This window comes from Triticum urartu, chromosome 1 (assembly GCF_003073215.2).
Source record: "Triticum urartu cultivar G1812 chromosome 1, Tu2.1, whole genome shotgun sequence".
NCBI classification, from domain to species: domain Eukaryota; kingdom Viridiplantae; phylum Streptophyta; class Magnoliopsida; order Poales; family Poaceae; genus Triticum; species Triticum urartu.
The window spans coordinates 33,207,184-33,228,088 of record NC_053022.1 but is presented as its reverse complement, the minus strand read 5'-3'; the positions used below and the strand labels follow the sequence as shown (position 1 = coordinate 33,228,088).

The following is a 20,905-nucleotide window of genomic DNA, read 5'->3' as shown; positions in this document are numbered from 1 at the left end:
ACGAGATCGGAGAGGCTAAACCCTAGAAGCTAGCCTATGGTATGATTGTTGTTCTGTATGTTGTCCTACGGACTAAAACCCTCCGGTTTATATAGACACCGGAGAGGGTTAGGGTTACACAAAGTCGGTTACAATGGTAGGAGATCTATATATCCGTATCATCACACCTTGACGCGGGCGAAGGCCATGCGCGCACCCTCAATGCAGGCCGATCGCTTGACGACGTCCAGTCCAGGACAAGCGTTCACTAGCCGCTTTACGAGCCCGAAGTAGTTGCCGGGCATATCTTCGGCAGGCCACAGCTGGATTATTAAATCCTTCATGGCCAGTTCGGCCACACTATGCAGCTCGACCAGCTGTTTTAGCTGATCGCTAAAGGGCACTGGATGTTCTGGCGCAAGATATTGCGACCAGAACAGCTTCTCCATTGAGCTCCCTTCTTTGGCTCGGAAGAACTCCGCAGCGTCAGACACACTTTGCGGCAGATCTGCAAACGCCCCTAGAGAACTCCGAATCCAGGTTAGTAAGAAATACTTCTTCTTCACATACTTGCTTTGCATACTAAACGCCTTACCCGTCGCGGTTTTCTTAGCCTCCTGGATCTCCTGGAGGGCGCCCTGGGCCTCAACTCGGGCCTCTTCCGCGCTTTGGCGGGCCTTAGCGAGTTCGGTCTCTTGAGCCGAAACGTCGCGCTCCAAGGATTCGCATTTCTTCACTGTATCCTGGAGCTTTTGTTAGACCTCATCAAGCCTGGCCTCGTGCTTCTCTCGAGCGGCTTTTTCCTTGGCAGCTTTCTCCTTAGCCTGGGCCAAGACCTGTCTAAGGACCTCGACCTCGGTCGCTGCTCCTACACATATCATGGCACTACGGTCAATACACATTATTTATTCTATCCGAATATATAGCCAGGCAGTACATACCTTGCTTGTCTTCTAGCTGCTTCCTCACTTGGCCGAGCTCCTCCTCGGTCTGCTCCAGTCTCTGCTTCAGTCCAGAGACTTCGGCAGTGTGTGAGATCGCGACCAGCAACGACGCCTGCTTATTCATATAAGACATACTAGTACATATGTCCGTGCGTTGTAACGGGTGCAACATAATGTTCAGAAATCAAAAAAATAATTTACCACTCAAATGTTGCAACATGTGTTCAGTTGGCGGTGGAATTGGGTGTTGAGGAACTTTGTCTCAAGAAGGACAATCAAGGTGTGGCACATGCTTTCCAATCAAGAGATCAAGAATGTTCGAGGTATAGCCCTATTATAGAAGAGATCAAGGAGTTGCTTACTGGTGAGGATGAGTATCGGGTGATCTGGTTGACGCGATCGGCGAACAAAGCAACTGATATTCTTGTGAGGGAAGATTGTGTTAATAAGTTGTGTGAAACTTGGTTTAATGTTTCCCCGTTTTCTTTCCGTGTCGTTATTTTGGACGAGATGGTCGTGAACTAAGCAATAAATAAAGTAGCCCTTACCCTAAAAAATTAGTAAAACAAAATTAAAGTACGAACAAGAATTCATGTATCAAATGTTACGAACTAAGAAGGTTTGAATTACTTGAATTGAGGGTCTTCATCAAAAGGAAGGATTCAAGTCAATACTTAACAACACTTTATATGAACATTGGAATCAAAAGGCTAATCTGAGTTAATGTTAAATTTGGTGCATAGCTCAGCTTGAGTACATCAATGTGATTAAACTACATCCATAGTACATCATCACTTCACTTTTGTGGTGACCATAATATATTAATAGTCTTATTAAATTACATCGGAACTGTGTTGCAGTCACTCATCAAATTTGTTTATTTGTGTGTGTTGTAACAAACAAACCAACAAATTTGCCCTCAGATAAACATATCATAAGCAAGCACTACGCAACACGATCTCTCTCTCTCTCTTTTATCTGCAAAGTAGTAGCGAATAGCAGCACAAATACCGAAGATCATCATAAAATAAAATAAATCATCGCAACTCTCTCTTCTCACTCTGATCTCTCACCCCTTGATCCATCTTATCAGCAGCATCGAACAACCTGCTCCATCTCATCTCATCGAACGACAACATAGTATAAAAAAATTACCATCTCATATCTGTCTGTCCCAGTGTCTCCATCTCACTACACCACAGCAGCACGGACATCAATAGTAGGCTACATGCCACAAAAATCTGTATCAACTTTTAATCAAATGCACTAACAGATTAAACCTGATTCTGGGCGGAAATTACCCATGTTCTATGGTGCTATTTCTAAAGCAATCCAGCAGTTGGTGATCTAGGTGCCCAGCCACCTAGGTTCCCCAAACATTTTACCAAAATATCAATCTGAAATATAATTCCGGTATTAAAACGCAAGACATGTTCCACCATATAATTGATTCATGTCTTTAAACCCCTTAGCCTAGTAACCAAGTATAAAATGGAAGATCACTTGGACAATACTACCATCTTATCAAAACAGTTATCCCACACAAAACCGCCTGAAATGTAAGGTGTCTATCCTGAATTTTGTCAAAAAAATAGAGTGCGACACACAATTGTAAGTATACTGATTGGAGGAGCAGACACCTAAAGCGAGTACTGCCATTGCTATTGGCCAACGATCTCCACGCGTTCGTTACTCAGATCAGCCACAAAAAGCCCAGATGCTTCACCGCTCCACACTACTAGAAAATAGGTTATTGATGACGCACTTATTTTGGCTATTAATGGTGCACTATAGGTGCGTCATTACTAGCACGCCATTAGTAACGGTTAGTAATGACGCACATTTGGTACGCCATTACTATCATAGATAGTAATGGCGCACCTATACTGTGCCATTACTATGCCTAGAAGTGCGCCATTACTATCTGACTTAGTAATGGTGCACCCATACTGTGTCATTACTATGCCTAGAAGTGCGTCATTACTATCTGACTTAGTAATGGCGCACCACATAGAAGTGCGCCATTAATAACAAATTTTTTTCAAATTTTTTTCAGGAATTTTTTTTTAAATTTTTTTTCTGATTTTTTTCGTTTTTTTATTAATCTCGGGTCACCATGGCTTAATCTCGGGTCAATATGCTTAATCTCAAGTTAAATCGCACTCCGTGGTCAAACTTCTTGGAAGGTCATTACAAGTTAATCTCAAGCATACTGTGTCATTACTATGCCTAGAAGTGCGTCATTACTATCTGACTTAGTAATGGCGCACCACATAGAAGTGCGCCATTAATAACAATTTTTTTTCAAATTTTTTTCAGGAATTTTTTTTTAAATTTTTTTTCTGATTTTTTTCGTTTTTTTATTAATCTCGATCTCGGGTCACCATGGCTTAATCTCGGGTCAATATGCTTAATCTCAAGTTAAATCGCACTCCGTGGTCAAACTTCTTGGAAGGTCACCCATCCTCACACTACTCCAGCCCCAGCTCGCTTAACTTCTCAGTTCTATCCAACCACAACACCAGCTCACTTAACAGGCACTTGTTGATATATCTATCATATCAATCCTATTAAACATTGTTGATGTCTAGGACTTTGTTCATGTTCAGGAGTGTGATGAAATTTTGATAAAATATTTCAAACTTCCCGGTCATATTACGTATCATATTTTGAACACTTTTTCCAAAAAAAATTTGAAACCAATTTTTTCTGTTACTAGTGACGCACCTAGAAAATGGTGTGCCATTACTAAGTTTGAAATTTTTTCCATTTCCCCTGGCTTTTATTCTGTTAGGTTTTTGGGGATTCTAAAAATCTTCAACGGGGTTCCTCCCGTTGAATTCGGATGTAACTTTTCGAGTAGATGATTTTTCATATAAAAAACTTTTTAATCCGAGTTCGTATGCAAAAGTTATGCCCATTTTACTAAATTTCACAGAGATTTTGCAAATAAAGTCGAAATTCATATTTGTAAAAAAATTCAACAACTAGACCACATATCACATGGGAATTTTTTTTTGACATTTCCATCACTTTTTAAAAAACTGAAAAGGCGGTCCGGGGGGTGCATTTGGTGAAATTTTCGGCCACCTAGAAAGTTAGTAATGGCACACCTTCACAAAGTGCGTCATTACTATGTGTAAAACTTGGTCAAAGTTAGTAATGGCGCACTTTGTATAGGTGCGCCATTACTACGTTTGACATAGTAATGGCGCACCTATGCAAAGTGCGTCATTACTAAGTTTGACCAAGGTTTGACCCAGTCATACACATAGTTATGACGCACTTTGTAAAGGTGCGTCATTATTATGTCAACTTAGTAATGGCGCACCTATACAAAGCGCGCCATTACTATGTGTATGACTGGGTCAAACCTTGATCAAACTTAGTAATGACGCACTTTTCACCTGATGCGTCATTACTGTTTTGGTTAGTAATGGCGCACCTACACATGATGCGCCATTAGTATTTACTAATGGTGTACCATATGTATAGTGCGCCATTAGTGTCCATATTGGCTATAGCTGTTTTTCTAGTAGTGCCAGGACTCTAAGACCACAAGTAGTGTCCTTGCGAGGCAACCGACCATCTTGGCTGGTAATTGTCCAACATAGCGCACTGCTACTCACCGAAGAGATGTGCCTAGAACCACCACAAGCCTCCTCGTGACCCCCTTCACTTCTTCACCAGTCCACGGGCTACCTCCTCCAACGCTCAAGATGTAGTTATTAAGTGCCAAAATCAACAGATTGATCTACAGAGATGAAGGCTTCAGAAGACAAACATAGTAGCAAGCATATTATAACTGAATAACATTACGTGTGCACATGTCGCATTAAGTATGCATAATACAATTTTACAGGGCCAGAAAAATGACACTGTAGTTTACTAATGTGGTTAGAGGTTTGTGCATCCAACCATCCAAGTATAAATGTAGATTCTACTTCTAAATATCACAGTTTCACCAGTCAGGAAAGTGTGCTGAATGTTATTGTTTACCTCTGTAAATGAACAAAGAAATCCTTCTTCTGTTCCTTGAAAAGATCAGCAATGGATGAGACAGCTAAGCATATAAGGCCTTAGTGATGACTAGTCGACAACCCGTGCATTGCACGGGCTAGTGTATGATTTACTTTAAAAAAAACTATAATAATATACTTTTATATAACTCATAAATATGCATGTTAGAGAAGGTTTTAAATTACTATATTATGTACTTTTAGATAAATTCTAGATATGCATATTAGAGATGGTTTTCATTATTATGTTAGAAAGAACTGCAAGATACAAGGCATCCATACTCACATGAGCCAGCAGATGTGCAGCCTGAGCAATTGTGGGAAGGTGAACTGTTGTGAAGCATGAATGTAGATCGAGAAAGACGGGCCCTAGATTGAACCCATCGGCACCCTTCATCTCCCCAAATACCGCATCAGCAGATTGATTGGAATATCAATTCCTAAAAACCATGATCATACAAAAGGGTTTTATCAGCAGACATATACTGGTTCCAATGATGGAGCTTCTCTACGAAACAAATTTTGAAATATACTAGAACTCTTTTGCATAAAATGATTGTCAATCCAATATTATAACCAACTATAGCTTTGTGCTCAGCAGTACCTACAACCTGACATAACTCATCTATCAAACATATACACAGGTGCGGCTAATCTAACTCAGAGTCTAAAAGGTAAACTAACCCTGCATCTAGTTTATAGAACGAGGGGCCTGGGTAGCCAAGCTGGACAGAGATGACTACGACGCATGTTTACAGTGTCAAAAGTAGTAACAAAGTTCACTCTTGTTTTTACATGCTTGTTGTGGCATAAATCTTTGCAGAACAGTTCTCATAACATTATTGGTCATCGAGTATTAGCTTCAACTTGAAATCGAAATAGCTTGAAGCCTAAAAGTGACCCAACAATACTTTCAACAGGTTGCTGTTTATGCAAGCATCAGTATGCTTTAATCAATATATATCAACCGAACTAACCATGGCCAAAAATTTGTCCAAAGGTTAATACCTAACCACTCTCATGAACCACAAGCCCGAGGGAAAACCATGTGTTTTAGTCCTCCTCATAAATCAAAACACAACATGTTCAGGACCAAAAACGTTGACCAAAATAAGGTGATAGCAAGCCTATTTAAATTTAAGACTGGTGCAGCCTCCTAGCTTAACAAATATATAATGGCAGTTCTGGCTGGTACTTGTTGGAATTTTGCTAGTAGGCCTTTGGCCCAAAGCCCAACTAAAATTCTAAAATTCTCTTGCCCATTCATGCACACATGTGAGTGGAGTGAGTGAGGCTAAAGTTTAGTCCCACTCCGGAAGTTGAGAGAGAGTTGCACCTCTTTATAAGGTGAGCTCTTCTACCACTTGTATGAGCATGAGAAGAGGAGACCTACACGCGCGCTCCTCCTCCTCGCCACGCCACGCCAGCCACGCCTCGCCTCGCCTCGCCTCGCCACGCCGCGCCGCGTCGTGCCGCGGGTTGCGGGATTGAGCCGAGCCGAGGATAGAGCTATGCACGTTGTCTATATTTTTGCTGCATGGGAAAATTAATGAGTCATTAATTAATAATTAACGGACGCGTTAATTACTGAACCGTTTCCGATTCTCATGGGGTTTACTCCCACGACCTACCCGGCCCGCACTATATAGTTAGGCAGACGTCTACCCTAGCCGCCGCCGCTTCGTATGGTTTCTCACCACCGTTCCAGATCATTGCGCCGCCAAGCAAGTCTTCTCCATCCCTCCTTCCGGCGTGCACCGCGAGAAGGGACAGCAGGCCTCCGGAACCCCGCCTCTCGTGATCCTGTATGGGAGAGGGGCGATCAGGTTTTTGGGGAGCGCACTCGCGCGACTGCTGGCAGCGACGACTTCGCGAACGACGACTTCTTCCCCGACCTTGGCAACCTCGTCCTCGACGACATGGGCGACAACGTCAACGCCGGCGGTGCTGCACCTGCTGCACCGTATGTGATTCTATCCTTCCTGTTCGAGATCGTGGTAGAATTCATGCTTCTAGTATGTGCCCTAGATGTGATATGTTCATCTGCTATGCTAGTTCGCATGATTAGTTTAATCTCTGCTGCTGTGGTCATGATTTATCTTCTGTTTATTCGGATTAAATCTCATAGTAATTTGCTCATATTTCCAACAATCCAAAAACCTGATTATAGGCAATTTACTCCGAGTGGTTTTGCTGCGCATCTGAAGCCGTCTGCCTTTAAGGGGGCGCAATATAAGAGGTGGCGCACGAGAGCAGTCTACTGGTTTCAGACCATGGGCTGCTATGATGCCACCAAGGGCAAGCCTGAGGGCGATCTTAATCCAGCACAGCTGGAAGCTTTTGAGAAGATCGATACCCTCTTTAAAGGCGCTCTTCTGAGTGCTCTTGATGACTCCATTGTGGATTCGTATATGTTGTTTGACAACGGCAAGGACATGTGGGCTGCGCTCGAGGCCAAGTTTGGTGCCTCGGATGCCGGTAGCGACTTGTACGTCATGGAGAAATTCTATGACTACAAGATGACTGATGAGCGCCCTGTTGTACAGCAGGCTCATGAGATACAGTCGCTCGCAAAAGAACTTGAGTAGTTCAAGTGTGTGTTGCCGGACAAATTTGTTGCCGGAGGAATCATTGCCAAGCTTCCACCTTCGTGGAACAATTTTGCTACTTCCCTGAAACACAAGAGACAGGAGTTTTCCGTTGCGGATCTCATTGGTACTCTTGATGTTGAAGAGAAGGCGAGAGCAAAGGACACACGTGCTCGAGTTGCTGAGGGAGGTTCTAGTGCCCACATGGTACAGAAGAAGAACTCCCAGCCCAACAAGTTCAAAAACAATAAGAACAAAACTCAGGGCAAAGGCAAGTTTGATACAAAGAACAAGCCATCACATTCTACCAACTTCAAGAAGAAATCTCATAAGAAGGGGAAGGGACTTTGCCATGTCTGCGGTGATCCTAATCACTGGGCTTCGAAGTGTCCTAACCGCTTTGAGGAGCGCGAACATGAGAAGAGCGGGAAGTCCGCTAATGTTGTCATCGGTGATACTGATATGAAGGAATCAGGGTACGGTATTTTTCCTACCATCCTTTCAGTATTTCAATCCCCTGATTGGTTAATTGACACCGGTGCCAATGTACATGTTTGTGCTGACGCCTCCATGTTTTCTTCTTACCAGGCAACAGGGACTTCACCCGTGCTGATGGGGAACAGGTCACATGCCATCATTCGAGGTGTTGGTACGGTCGATCTGAAGTTTACTTCGGGGAAGACTATGCGTCTGAAGAACGTTCATCATGTGCCGTCCATCAATAACAATCTCGTTAGCGGTTCCCGTTTATGTCGAGATGGTTTTAAGTTGGTTTTCGAATCCAATAAAGTTGTAATTTCTAAGTGTGGACAATTTGTTGGAAAAGGCTATGAGTGCGGAGGCTTGTTCCGCCTATCTTTGTCAGATATTTGCACTAAAGTTATTAATAATGTTTGCCACAATAATGAGTCTGATATTTGGCATTCATGACTCTGTCATATTAACTTTGGTTGCATGACACGGTTAGCCAATATGAATTTAATTCCGAAAATCTCTACTGTTAAAGCTCCAAGTGCCAAGTATGTGTGCAAGCTAAGCAACCTCGCAAGTCCCATAAGACTGCAGAGGCAAGAGACTTCGCGCCACTAGAGCTTATACATTCTGATCTTTGTGAGATGAATGGCATGTTGACAAAAGGTGGAAAGAGATACTTCATGACGTTGATTGATGACTCCACTAGATATTGTTATGTGTATCTTCTGAAATCAAAAGATGAGGCTTTGACTTTCTTTAAAAACTATAAAGCTGAGGCAGAGAACCAACTTGATCGAAAAATTAAACGGCTTAGGTCCGATCGTGGTGGAGAGTATTTTTCCAATGAATTTGATCTGTTTTGTGCGGAACATGGTATAATCCATGAGAGGACGCCTCCCTACTCACCCTAGTCAAATGGGGTAGCCGAAAGAAATAACCGAACTCTAACAGATATGGTTAACACCATGTTAGACACTTCGGGTCTATCCAAGGAATGGTGGGGGAGGCGCTAATGACTGTGTGTCATGTCCTAAACCGAGTTCCCACAAAGCATAATACCATGACTCCATTTGAGGAATGGGAAAGGAAAAGGTTGAAACTCTCTTACCTACGTACTTGGGGTTGTTTGGCGAAAGTCAATATACCAATTCCCAAGAAGCGCAAGCTTGGACCAAAAACCGTGGATTGTGTTCTTCTGGGCTATGCTTTTCATAGCATCGGCTATAGATTTTTGATAATAAAATCTAAGGTATCCGACATGCATGTTGGTACGATTATGGAATCAAATGATGCAACTTTCTTTGAGGACATATTTCCTATGAAGGATATGTCGAGTTCATCAAATCAGGAGATACCTACTCCATCTAGTGAGGAATTCACTGTAATTCCTGAACCCACCATTGCGATGGAACACGTTGAGAATCCTGTTGAGGGTAACAATGGAACTCCTGTGAGGAGTAAGAGACAGAGGATTGCAAAGTCTTTTGGTGATGATTTCATTGTGTACCTCGTGGATGACACACCCAGGACTATTTCAGAAGCCTATGCATCTCCTGATGCTGACTACTGGAAGGAAGCTGTACGTAGCAAGATGGATTCCATCTTAGCTAACGGTACCTGGGAGATCACTAACCGTCCTTATGGGTGCAAACCTGTAGGATGTAAGTGGGTGTTCAAGAAGAAGCTTAGACCTGATGGTATGATTGAAAAGTACAAGGCACGGCTTGTGGCCAAGGGTTATACCCAGAAAGAAGGTGAAGACTTCTTTGATACTTACTCACCCGTGGCTAGACTGACCACAATTCGGGTGCTACTATCACTGGCTGCCTCACATGGTCTTCTCGTTCATCAAATGGACGCTAAGACGGCTTTCCTCAATGGAGAGTTGAAGGAGGAAATTTACATGGATCAGCCATATGGTTTTGTAGTACCTGGTCAGGAAGGAAAGGTGTGCAAGTTATTAAAGTCTTTATATGGCCTTAAACAAGCTCCTAAGGAGTGGCATGAGAAGTTCGAAAGAACATTAACTGCTCCCGGCTTTGTAGTAAACGATGGTGACAAGTGCGTGTACTATCGCTATGGTGGGGGCGAAGGAGTTATTCTTTGTCTGTATGTCGACGACATATTGATCTTTGGAACCAAACTTGATTTAATCAAGGAGGTTAAGGATTTCTTATCTCGCTGTTTTGAGATGAAGGATCTAGGAGTAGCTGATGTTATCTTAAACATGAAGCTGTTGAGAGATGAGAATGGTGGGATCACACTGCTTCAGTCTCATTATGTGGAAAAGGTCTTGAGTCGTTTTGGGTATAGCGACTGCACACCTTCTCCAACTCCATATGATGCTAGTGTGTTGCTTCGAAAGAATCGACGGATTGCTAGAGATCAACTGAGGTATTCTCAGATTATTGGCTCGCTTATGTATTTGGCGAGTGCCACGAGGCCTGACATCTCTTTTGCTGTGAGCAAGCTGAGTCGGTTTGTGTCAAAACCGGGAGATGATCATTGGCATGCGCTTGAGAGAGTTATGCGCTATTTGAAAGGCACCGCGAGCTATGGGATTCACTACACCGGGTATCCAAGGGTACTAGAGGGTTATAGTGACTCAAACTGGATATCTGATGCTGATGAGATTAAGGCCACAAGTGGTTATGTTTTTACACTTGGTGGTGGCGCTGTTTCCTGGAAGTCTTGCAAGCAGACCATCTTAACGAGGTCAACTATGGAAGCAGAACTCACAGCATTAGACACTGCCACTGTTGAAGTAGAGTGGCTTCGTGAACTCTTGATGGACTTACCTATGGTTGAAAAACCAATACCCCCTATCCTGATGAACTGTGATAATCAAACTGTGATCGTCAAGATAAACAGTTCTAAGGACAATATGAAGTCCTCACGGCATGTGAAGAGGAGACTAAAATCTGTCAGAAAATTGAGGAACTCCGGAGTTATTACGTTGGATTATATCCAAACATCAAAAAACTTGGCAGATCCCTTCACAAAGGGTCTATCACGTAATGTGATAGATAATGCATCGATGGAGATGGGTTTGAGACCCACCGCATGAGTTGTCCATAGTGGTAACCCACTCTATGTGATCGGAGATCCCGTGAAGTAGAAGTGGGAGACAAGCTGTTGGTCAGCTGGGAGGAGAGTATCCCTATATTAATTATCCCACTCCGTGAAGATGCAATACTCTCCTGATCTGCATGGCAGGTTGATACTTATCTTAATGTGTTCCAAGTGGCTTATTCGGGTAAGCAGAGATGTTGTCCTACAGAACATCTTTTGAGGAACACACCTATATGAATTTGACTGTTAACGTCGCAGTCTATGAGAATTGGGTGTTCTCTAATAAATTCATGAAAGGCCCTGGAGTATGACGTATATGCTCCACCCGCGGGGAAGCCTTGCGGCTGCCCAGTATCGGTCAAGAATTTGTGTGAAACTAGTTTCACAGAAAATTGGTAGTTCAAGGCATAGTCCACTATTCAAGTTGTGATCTAGTGTAGCATAAATTTCTAAGTGGAAGTTCAACTTCACAGTCTCCACTAAGCACCGATATATAAAACAATGTTTTGGAACTAAATGATGAGATGTGCCAATGAGACTTTGTGGGGGATTGTTGGAATTTTGCTTATAGGCCTTTGGCCCAAAGCCCAACTAAAATTCTAAAATTCTCTTGGCCCATTCATGCACACATGTGAGTGGAGTGAGTGAGGCTAAAGTTTAGTCCCACCCCGGAAGTTGAGAGAGAGTTGCACCTCTTTATAAGGTGAGCTCTTCTACCACTTGTATGAGCATGAGAAGAGGAGATCTACACGCGCGCTCCTCCTCCTCGCTCGCCTCGCCACGCCTCGCCACGACGCGACGCGACGCGCCGCGGGTTGCGGGATTGAGCCGAGCCGAGGACAGAGCTATGCACGTTGTCTATATTTTTGCTGCATGGGAAAATTAATGAGTCATTAATTAATAATTAACGCACGCATTAATTACTGAACCGTTTCCGATTCTTTTGGATCGTGACGACTCGGACATGGGGTTTACTCCCACGACCTACCCAGCCCGCACTATATAGTCAGGCAGACGTCTACCCTAGCCGCCGCCGCTTCGTATGGTTTCTCACCACCGTTCCAGATCATTGCGCCGCCAAGCAAGTCTTCTCCATCCCTCCTTCCGGCGTGCACCGTGAGAAGGGACAGCAGGCCTCCGGAACCCCAGCTCTCGTGATCCTGTATGGGAGAGGGGCGATCAGGTTTTTGGGGAGCGCACTCGCGCGACTGCTGGCAGCGACGACTTCGCGAACGACGACTTCTTCCCCGACCTCGGCAACCTTGTCCTCGACGACATGGGCGACAACGTCAACGCCGGCGGTGCTGCACCCGCTGCATCGTATGTGATTCTATCCTTCCTGTTCGAGATCGTGGTTGAATTCATGCTTCTAGTATGTGCCCTAGATGTGATATGTTCATCTGCTATGCTAGTTCGCATGATTAGTTTAATCTCTGCTGCTGTGGTCATGATTTATCTTCTGTTTATTCGGATTAAATCTCGTAGTAATTTGCTCATATTTCCAACAATACTTACATACAACATCAACCTATAAGGAAAATGTGAACCAAACCAAACTGGCATTGCTCCAAACGATAGAGCATACCTGAAAATTCGCCTCCATATTTTTCTCTCAAATAGAGGCACGCTGAATCCCTCGCGTAGAATGCTGCCAGTAAGTACGTCAGGCCAACAAAAATGAACAGGAGAGGCCAACCTACAAAAGAAATGCAATTCTTTTAGAACAACGAATCATAGAGCAAGCAAATGAAAAGGGACCAGAAGAGAAGCAATCAACAAGGCTCAGCATGCAATATTACATAGAAGGTCAGTTGCAGGTGCCACCCATGCTTCTCCTTAGATCACAACGTCGCCCGACTCCCGCCATGCTCTACCACAAGCAGGCCGGCGGCGACATGTCGAGCCACGGCTCTGACCCTCGCCATCCACGAAGCACAAACGTCGGTGCATAGAATGGCCCACTAAACAAGACCAATGCAAGGGAGTTAGGAGACAACTGCTCATAATAAAGAGGCTCATGATTTAGCCCAGTTAGCTACCCAACAAAGATCAGTTCAAGCACTTGAAGTCTCCGGTAGCAATGTGATTCATGTTCAGGAAGGTTGTCCTTTGAAGTGGCTATGTTCTAGCATAGAAGTTCAGGGAATTGTAACACTCAATGTAAATTGTTTGAACTCTGATTAATTAGGTAATGAATTGGCGCCTTGGCGCCTTTGGTTGTTCAAAAAAACATTTTCTGCAGGTTGGGGGGTCTTCAGATCACATAAGTCAAAATGGTTCTCAGTTTTCTGAACATATAGCAGCAGAGCATGAACATGTACATGGAGAGGTGGTCGGGCAGCAAAGAGGGCATCACCTTCGCAAAATCGGAAGAGGTGGTCGAGGAGGCAGAGAATCGACATAGCCACCCGGTTCTTCGGAGGAAGACAGCGACCAGGACGGGGATGACTTGTCGGGGACGGAGGAGCCGGTCGGTGATGGCGGCAGACGAGGGCGGGGATGTGTGGTCGGGGATGGAGGAAATGGTCCGCGACAGCGGCGGACGAAGGCGAGCAGGGCGGGGATGGCTTCACAGCATAGATGAGCGGCGGCTGCCGGCGCTGAAGGTGCAGTCCGCCATGGCTGCTCCGTGCGGCGGCTAGGGTTGGGGGAAGGGGAAAGAGCCTCGAGGGTTGGGGGAGGGGGCGGCGCCGCGGCCTGGAACGGTGGAGGGGCGGGATGCGGTGGCGGGGAGGGGCGGGCTGCGGTGGCGGGGAGGGGAGGGCTGTGGTGGCGGGGAGGGGCGGGCCGGTGGCAGTGCTGGGCGGCGTCAGGAACGCGGGGCTGGGGCGCGGTGCGGTGGTGGCTGGGAGAGGTGGGGAGAGAGAGAGGGGTGGGGCCGGGCTGGGAGAGAGGGGAGGAGATTATTTTTGTTGAAGATGAGAGGGGAGGAGCTAGTCCCACTTCTTTGCCATCAGCCAACGGATGGCAAAGGCCCATATCTTTGCCATCAGCCAGCGTATGGCGAAGGCCCACCTCTTTGCCATCAGCCAGCTCAAAGAATCTTTGTCGTCGGCTGGCAGATGGCAAAGAGGTGGGGCTAGTGGGCCGTTACAGCTTCGTCATCCACTGGGCCCCACCCACTTCTTTGCCATCTGCCAGCAGACGGAACAGATTCTTTGCCATCTGCTGGCAGACGGCAAAGAGATGGTTTGATTGGCCGTTACAGCACTGGACCCCACCCACCTCTTTGCCGTCTGCCAGCAGACGGCAAAGATTCTTTGCCATCGGTTGGCTGATGGCAAAGAACTGGCTGATGGCAACCAGGTTCTTTGCCATCTGTCAGTTCTTTGTCGTCTATTTTTTATAAGCAGATGGCAAAGACGTTCTTTGCCATCCGCTGGCAGACGGCAAAGAACTGACTGATGGCAAATTCTCTGTTTCCGCGGTCCGAGTCTATGGCTGGCGGCGTCTCGTTGCCCTTAAAGAGCAACTTCCAGGCATCTTCGTGAGTGGTTCCGAAGAGCCTTTCCAAAGTTCTGTGCTTCTTCGGGTCGAATTCCCATAAGGGGCAGCTTATGCTCTGGCATGGGAGGATCCGACGAATCAGCATCACCTGGATTACATCGACGAGCTTGATGTTTTTATCCACCATGCTTTGAATGCACGTTTGCAGCGCTATCGGCTCGTTCGACGAAGACCAATTCGGGCCCTTCTCTATCCAGGAGGTGAGCCGCATGGGGGATCCGAACTTGAATTTGGATGCCCCAACCCAGGTGGCGCCTCGGGGCTCTGTGATGTAGAACCACAGTTTTTTCCACTCCTTGACGGTCTCTACAAAAGTACCCTGGGGCCATGTGACGTTGGGCATCTTGCTCACCATGGCGCCTCCGCACTCCGTGTGCTGACCGTCCACCACCTTCGGCTTCACGTTGAAGATCTTGAGCCGCAGTCCGAAGTGGGGTTGAATGCGGAGGAAGGCCTCACACACGACAATGAATGCCGAGATGTTGAGGAAGGAGTTCGGGGCTAGATCATGGAAATCTAGCCCGTAATAGAACATAAGCCCGCGGACGAAAGGGTGGAGATGACACCCTAACCCATGGACGAAATGGTGGAGAGGAAACCCTAACCCGCGGAAGAAATGAGGGATGAAAACCACCCTATCGTTGGGCTTCAGGGGTGGACGATTTGCCCCTTAGCTGGAAACCAGTGGGTGATTTCTTTCGCCAGATACCCGGCCTCCCGAAGCTTGGTGATGTCCTTCTCCCTAACGGAGGAGGCCATCCACTTGCCTTGCCCTCTAGATCCAAACATGGCTAAGGGCTTCCTTGAGGTGGAAAGAATGAGAGCTTGGGTGCTGGAGCTCAAGAATGGAAGGGCAGAGAAAGAGAGAAGGCGTGGGTAAAGAAAGGGAGTCCTTATCCCCTTATAAAGGCAGTGAATATCAAGTGCCTCCCCACTAGGCTTAAAACTCGCCTATTCTCAAGGGTTGTGTAAACGACACGGTTATATTACCCACGCTCGTATTGATGAGAATCCCACAATAAGGGGACATGATCTCTGCTTCGACAAGACATGCCTATTAAAACTGTGTCTCGAAACATGGAACGGCAGACAGAAAACGGTTCGAAATGATGACCAAGTAGATGTGATGTCACATTGCAAAAGGACTGTCAGCGGATTAGACTCGTGCAAATATTATATTCTCTGCGGTTGTGTGTGGTACTTGTGTTGCAAATCCAGACACGTTCATTATGACCGAAGACTATCTTGGAGTATTCGGAAAGGGGAACCCGCCTTGCAATGCGGAAAACAATCTGCGCGCCAGACACCTCGTCATTGAAGTCTGGTTCAGGGGCTATTGACGGAGTCCTGGACTAAGGGGTCCTCAGGCGTCCGACCTATTGGATATGGGCTGGACTGATGGGCTGTGAAGATACAAAGGCCGAAGACTCCACCCATGTCCGGATGGGACTCTCCTTGGCGTGGAAGGCAAGCTTGGTGACCAAATATGAAGATTCCTTTCTCTGTAACCGACCTTATGTAACCCTAGATCCCTCCTGTGTCTATATAAACCGGAGGGCTAGGTCCGTAGATATATCCTCATAATCATAGTCAGGTAGGCTAGACTTTTAGGGTTTAGCCATTACGATCTCGTGGTAGATCAACTCTTGTAATACTCATATTCATCAAGATCATTCAAGCAGGAAGTAGGGTATTACCTCCATAGAGAGGGCCCGAACCCGGGTAAACATTGTGTCTCCCATCTCCTGTTACCATCAACCGTAGATGCACAGTTCGGGACCCCCTACCCGAGATCCGCCGGTTTTGACACCGACAGGGACATCGGCGGCGGGAGCCACCCGACGCCCAGGCATGGCCCAGGAGGCTCGTCGCCCAGACACGTCAGACGGGAGAGCCATTTTTCCCCTTCCTCGTAGCGCTCGTCCAGCATGTAGTAGCGAACCGGGGGAAGGAGTGGGGTGGGGGCAACACGCCTGCTCGACCTTGACGACGGGGCCTCCATCTCCATGTGCATGGGACACTGATACGTCTCCAACGTATCTATAATTTTTTATTGTTCCATGCTATTATATTACCAACCTTGGATGTTTTATATGCATTTATATGCTATTTTACATGATTTTTGGGACTAACCTATTAACCTAGAGCCCAGTGCCAGTTTCTGTTTTTTCCTTGTTTTAGAGAATCGCAGAAAAGGAAAATCAAACGGAGTCTAGTTGACTTGAAACTTTACGGAACTTATTTTTGGACCAGAAGAAGCCCACAGAGTATCGGAGTTGGACCAGGAGAGCCCCGGGCTGCCCACGAGGGTGGGGGGCGCGCCCAACCCCTTGGGCGCGCCCCCCTGCCTCGTGGACAGCCCGAAGTTCCACTGACGTACATCTTCCTCCCATATATACCCATATACCCTAAAAACTTCGGGGAGCAGAATAGATCGGGAGTTCCGTCGCCAGAAGCCTCCGTAGCCACCGAAAACCAATCTAGACCCGTTTCGGCACCCTGCCGGAGGGGGAAATCCCTCTCCGGTGGCCATCTTCATCATCCCGGTGCTCTCCATGACGAAGAGGGAGTAGTTCTCCCTCGGGGCTGAGGGTATGTACCAGTAGCTATGTGTTTGATCTCTCTCTCTCTCTCGTCTTCTTGAGGTGGTACGATCTTGATGTATTGCGATCTTTGCTATTATAGTTGGATCTTATAATGTTTCTCCCCCTCTACTCTCTTGTAATGGATTGAGTTTTCCCTTTGAAGTTATCTTATCGGATTGAGTCTTTAAGGATTTGAGAACACTTGATGTATGTCTTGCGTGGGATAACCGTTGTGACAATGGGTTATTCTATTGATTCACTTGATGTATGTTTTGGTCCTCAACTTGCGGGTTCCGCCCATGAACCTATGCATAGGGGTTGGCACACGTTTTCGTCTTGACTCTCCGGTAGAAACTTTGGGGCACTCTTTGAAGTACTTTGTGTTGTTTTGAATAGATGAATCTGAGATTGTGTGATGCATATCGTATAATCATACCCGCGGATACTTGAGGTGACATTGGATTATCTAGGTGACATTAGGGTTTTGATTGATTTGTATCTTAAGGTGTTATTCTAGTACGAACTCTAGGATAGATTGAATGGAAAGAATAGCTTCATGTTATTTTACTACAAACTCTTGAATAGATCGATCAGAAAGAATAACTTTGAGGTGGTTTCGTACCCTACCATAATCTCTTTGCTTGTTCTCCGCTATTAGTGACTTTGGAGTGACTCTTTGTTGCATGTTGAGGGATAGTTATGTGATCCAATTATGTTATTATTGTTGAGAGAACTTGCACTAGTGAAAGTATGAACCCTAGGCCTTGTTTCAACGCACTGCAATAACGTTTGTGCTCACTTTTATCATTAGTTACCTTGCTGTTTTTATATTTTCAGATTACAAAAACCTTTATCTACCATCCATCTACCATTTGTATCACCATCTCTTCGCCGAACTAGTGCACCTATACAATTTACCATTGTATTGGGTGTGTTGGGGACACAAGAGACTCTTTGTTATTTGGTTGCAGGGTTGCTTGAGAGAAACCATCTTCATCCTACGCCTCCCACGAATTGATCAACCTTAGGTCATCCACTTGAGGGAAATTTTCTACTGTCCTACAAACCTCTGCACTTAGAGGCCCAACAACGTCTACAAGAAGAAGGTTGTGTAGTAGACATCAAGCTATTTTCTGGCGCCGTTGCCGGGGAGGTGAGTGCTTGAAGGTATATCTTTAGATCTTGCAATCAAATCTTTTAGTTTCTTGTTTTATCACTAGTTTAGTTTATAAAAGAAAACTACAAAAAAATGGAATTGAGTTTGCCTCATACGGTTCATCTTTTCAATATCTTTCGTAAGTATGATGAAAAGGAAAATTGTGCTCAAGTGCTAGAAGAATAAGTCTATAAAATGTTTGGCACTAAATCTTTGATTGATGAGTATGATTGCAATGTTGTTAGTATGAACTCTTTGATCATCCATAGTACTAATGATGATTCCACTAGTTATGATGAAAATGCCTCCTATAGACATGTTAAGTTTTGTGGTGTGCATTGGGTTTGCAAGTACACACCAAATAGGGAAGATAGATATTGCAAGAGGCATAAGCATTTAGAAACTAAATTGTTGCAAGAAAGGCTAGATATTTGTGCTGAAAATTTAAATTTTCTTAGCCGTACCTGTGAACTTTGCATTGAACGTGATCATTTCAGTACCCAATGCAAATTGTTTCATGATCGTATCGTGTCCAAAAATTGTGATGACTTGATTTCTCTTGCATCATAATGAACTTAGTTTGCTCTTGGGTTATGAAGAAATGAAACGTATAACTAAGGTTATTCCATAATTTGCCCTTTATAGAGTTCTTAATTTTGATCTAGAAGAAATTTATATGTATTATGCGGTGAATTGCATTGAAAATCCTTATATTGCCAATTATATAAAGAAAAGAAAACAAATAGAGGATGAAGAGAATACTAATGAAAGGGAAGAGACTTCTCAATATTCTCCTATTATTTCTTATGATGAATCAGGTAACAAGGAGGAGCCTTCTATTCAACCAATCTCATTGATAAGGAGCTCCAAAAAGAGGATTAAACCCACACATGATGTGAAGAGAAAAAAGAAAAAACGGAGAAGCAGAGCTAAAAAGGTATCTCTCCCAAATGATGTTGCTCCTATTACTCCTTGTGATGATGATAATTGATATACTATTGGTGCTATCCATACTATTAATGATGGGAGCGATTATGCTTATGATATGAAAAGGGCCAAGCTTGGGGATGCTATGTTTGATGAAGATGATGTTTTTGAGAATATATTTGCTGCAACTAATGTTAGCCCCAAGCTTGGGGAAGCTATGTTTAATGAGGATGATATTTTTAGTCTCTCAAGTTTCGATATGCAAATTTATAATGATGATAGCATGCCTCCTACTTATGATGATTATATTGATGAAAGTGGGTTTGGAAGAGTGTCAACTTTAGGAATTAATGATCCCACTATTTTGGAGGATGTTGAATCTTATAATATTTATGAAAGTGGATTTGGAGAGGTCATGACTTTATTTAGTGATGTATCCACTATCTTGGAAGAGGTTTCAATTGATTATGATGAGAACAAAGTTGCTACTTATGATGATTATTGTGATAACACGTATGCTATAAAAAGTAGTGATGATTATATTTATGAAACTTGTCATGATTATGATTACCCCTTTTCTGAACATTATTATTTTAATATGGAAACAATTTATAGTATTCGAGTTTCTTATGATACTCCCACTATTCCGAATGAGAAGAATTTTGCTTATGTGGAGAGTAATAAAATTTCTATGCTTGTAGATCATGAAAAGAATGCTTTATGTGATGGTTATATTGTTGATTTCATTCATGATGCTACTGAAAATTATTATGAGGGAGGAATATATGCTTGTAGGAGTTGCAATAATATCAAGTTTCCTCTCTACATGTTGAAAATCTTGAAGTGTTGCTTGCTTTACCTTCCTATGCAAGTTGATTCTTGTTCACATAAGTTGTTTGCTCACAAAATCCCTATGCATAGGAAGTGGGTTAGAATTAAATCTTCTAGTCATATTCTTCATGATGCTCTCTTTATGTTTCAATTCTTATCTTTTATGTGAGCATCATTGAAATCATCATGCCTAGCTAGGGGAGTTAAACGTTAGCGCTTGTTGGGAGGCAACCCAATTTTATTTTTGTTCCTGTTTAGTAATAAATAATTCATCTAGAATATGTTTAGATGTGGTTTTATGTTTTAATTAGTGTTTGTGCCAAGTAAAGCTTTTAGGACCTTTTTGGGTGATTGTTATTTGACCTTGTTTTAAAGAAACAAAAAGTATGCGCTCACGGGAATAATTTTCATTTCTTACCAGAGAGCGATAAAATACCAATTCCACTTGCAGTAGATTAATAAACAAATTTTCTAGGACTTCCTAATTTCTCAGGATTTTTTGAGTTACAGAAGTATTCGAATCCTACATATTACTACAGACTGTTCTGTTTTTGACACATTCTGTTTTCTATGTGTTGTTTTCTTATTTTGATGAATCTATGAGTAGTATCGGAGGGTATGAACCATAGAGAAGTTGGAATACAATAGATATTACACCAATATGAATTTAGAATGAGTTCACAAAAGTACCTAAGTGGTGATTTATTTTCTTATACTAATGGAGCTTATGAGTTTTCTGTTAAGTTTTGTGTTGTGAAGTTTTCAAGTTTTGGGTAAAGATTCGATGGACTATGCAATAAGCAGTGGCAAGAGCCTAAGCTTG

General features: G+C 44.1%; 1 pseudogene; it reads right to left on the bottom strand.

Annotated features, from left to right (window-relative positions):
* Positions 1-734: 734 nt before the first annotated feature.
* LOC125532656 overlaps positions 735-20,905 on the bottom strand; it is a 25,849-nt pseudogene continuing 5,678 nt past the window's right edge.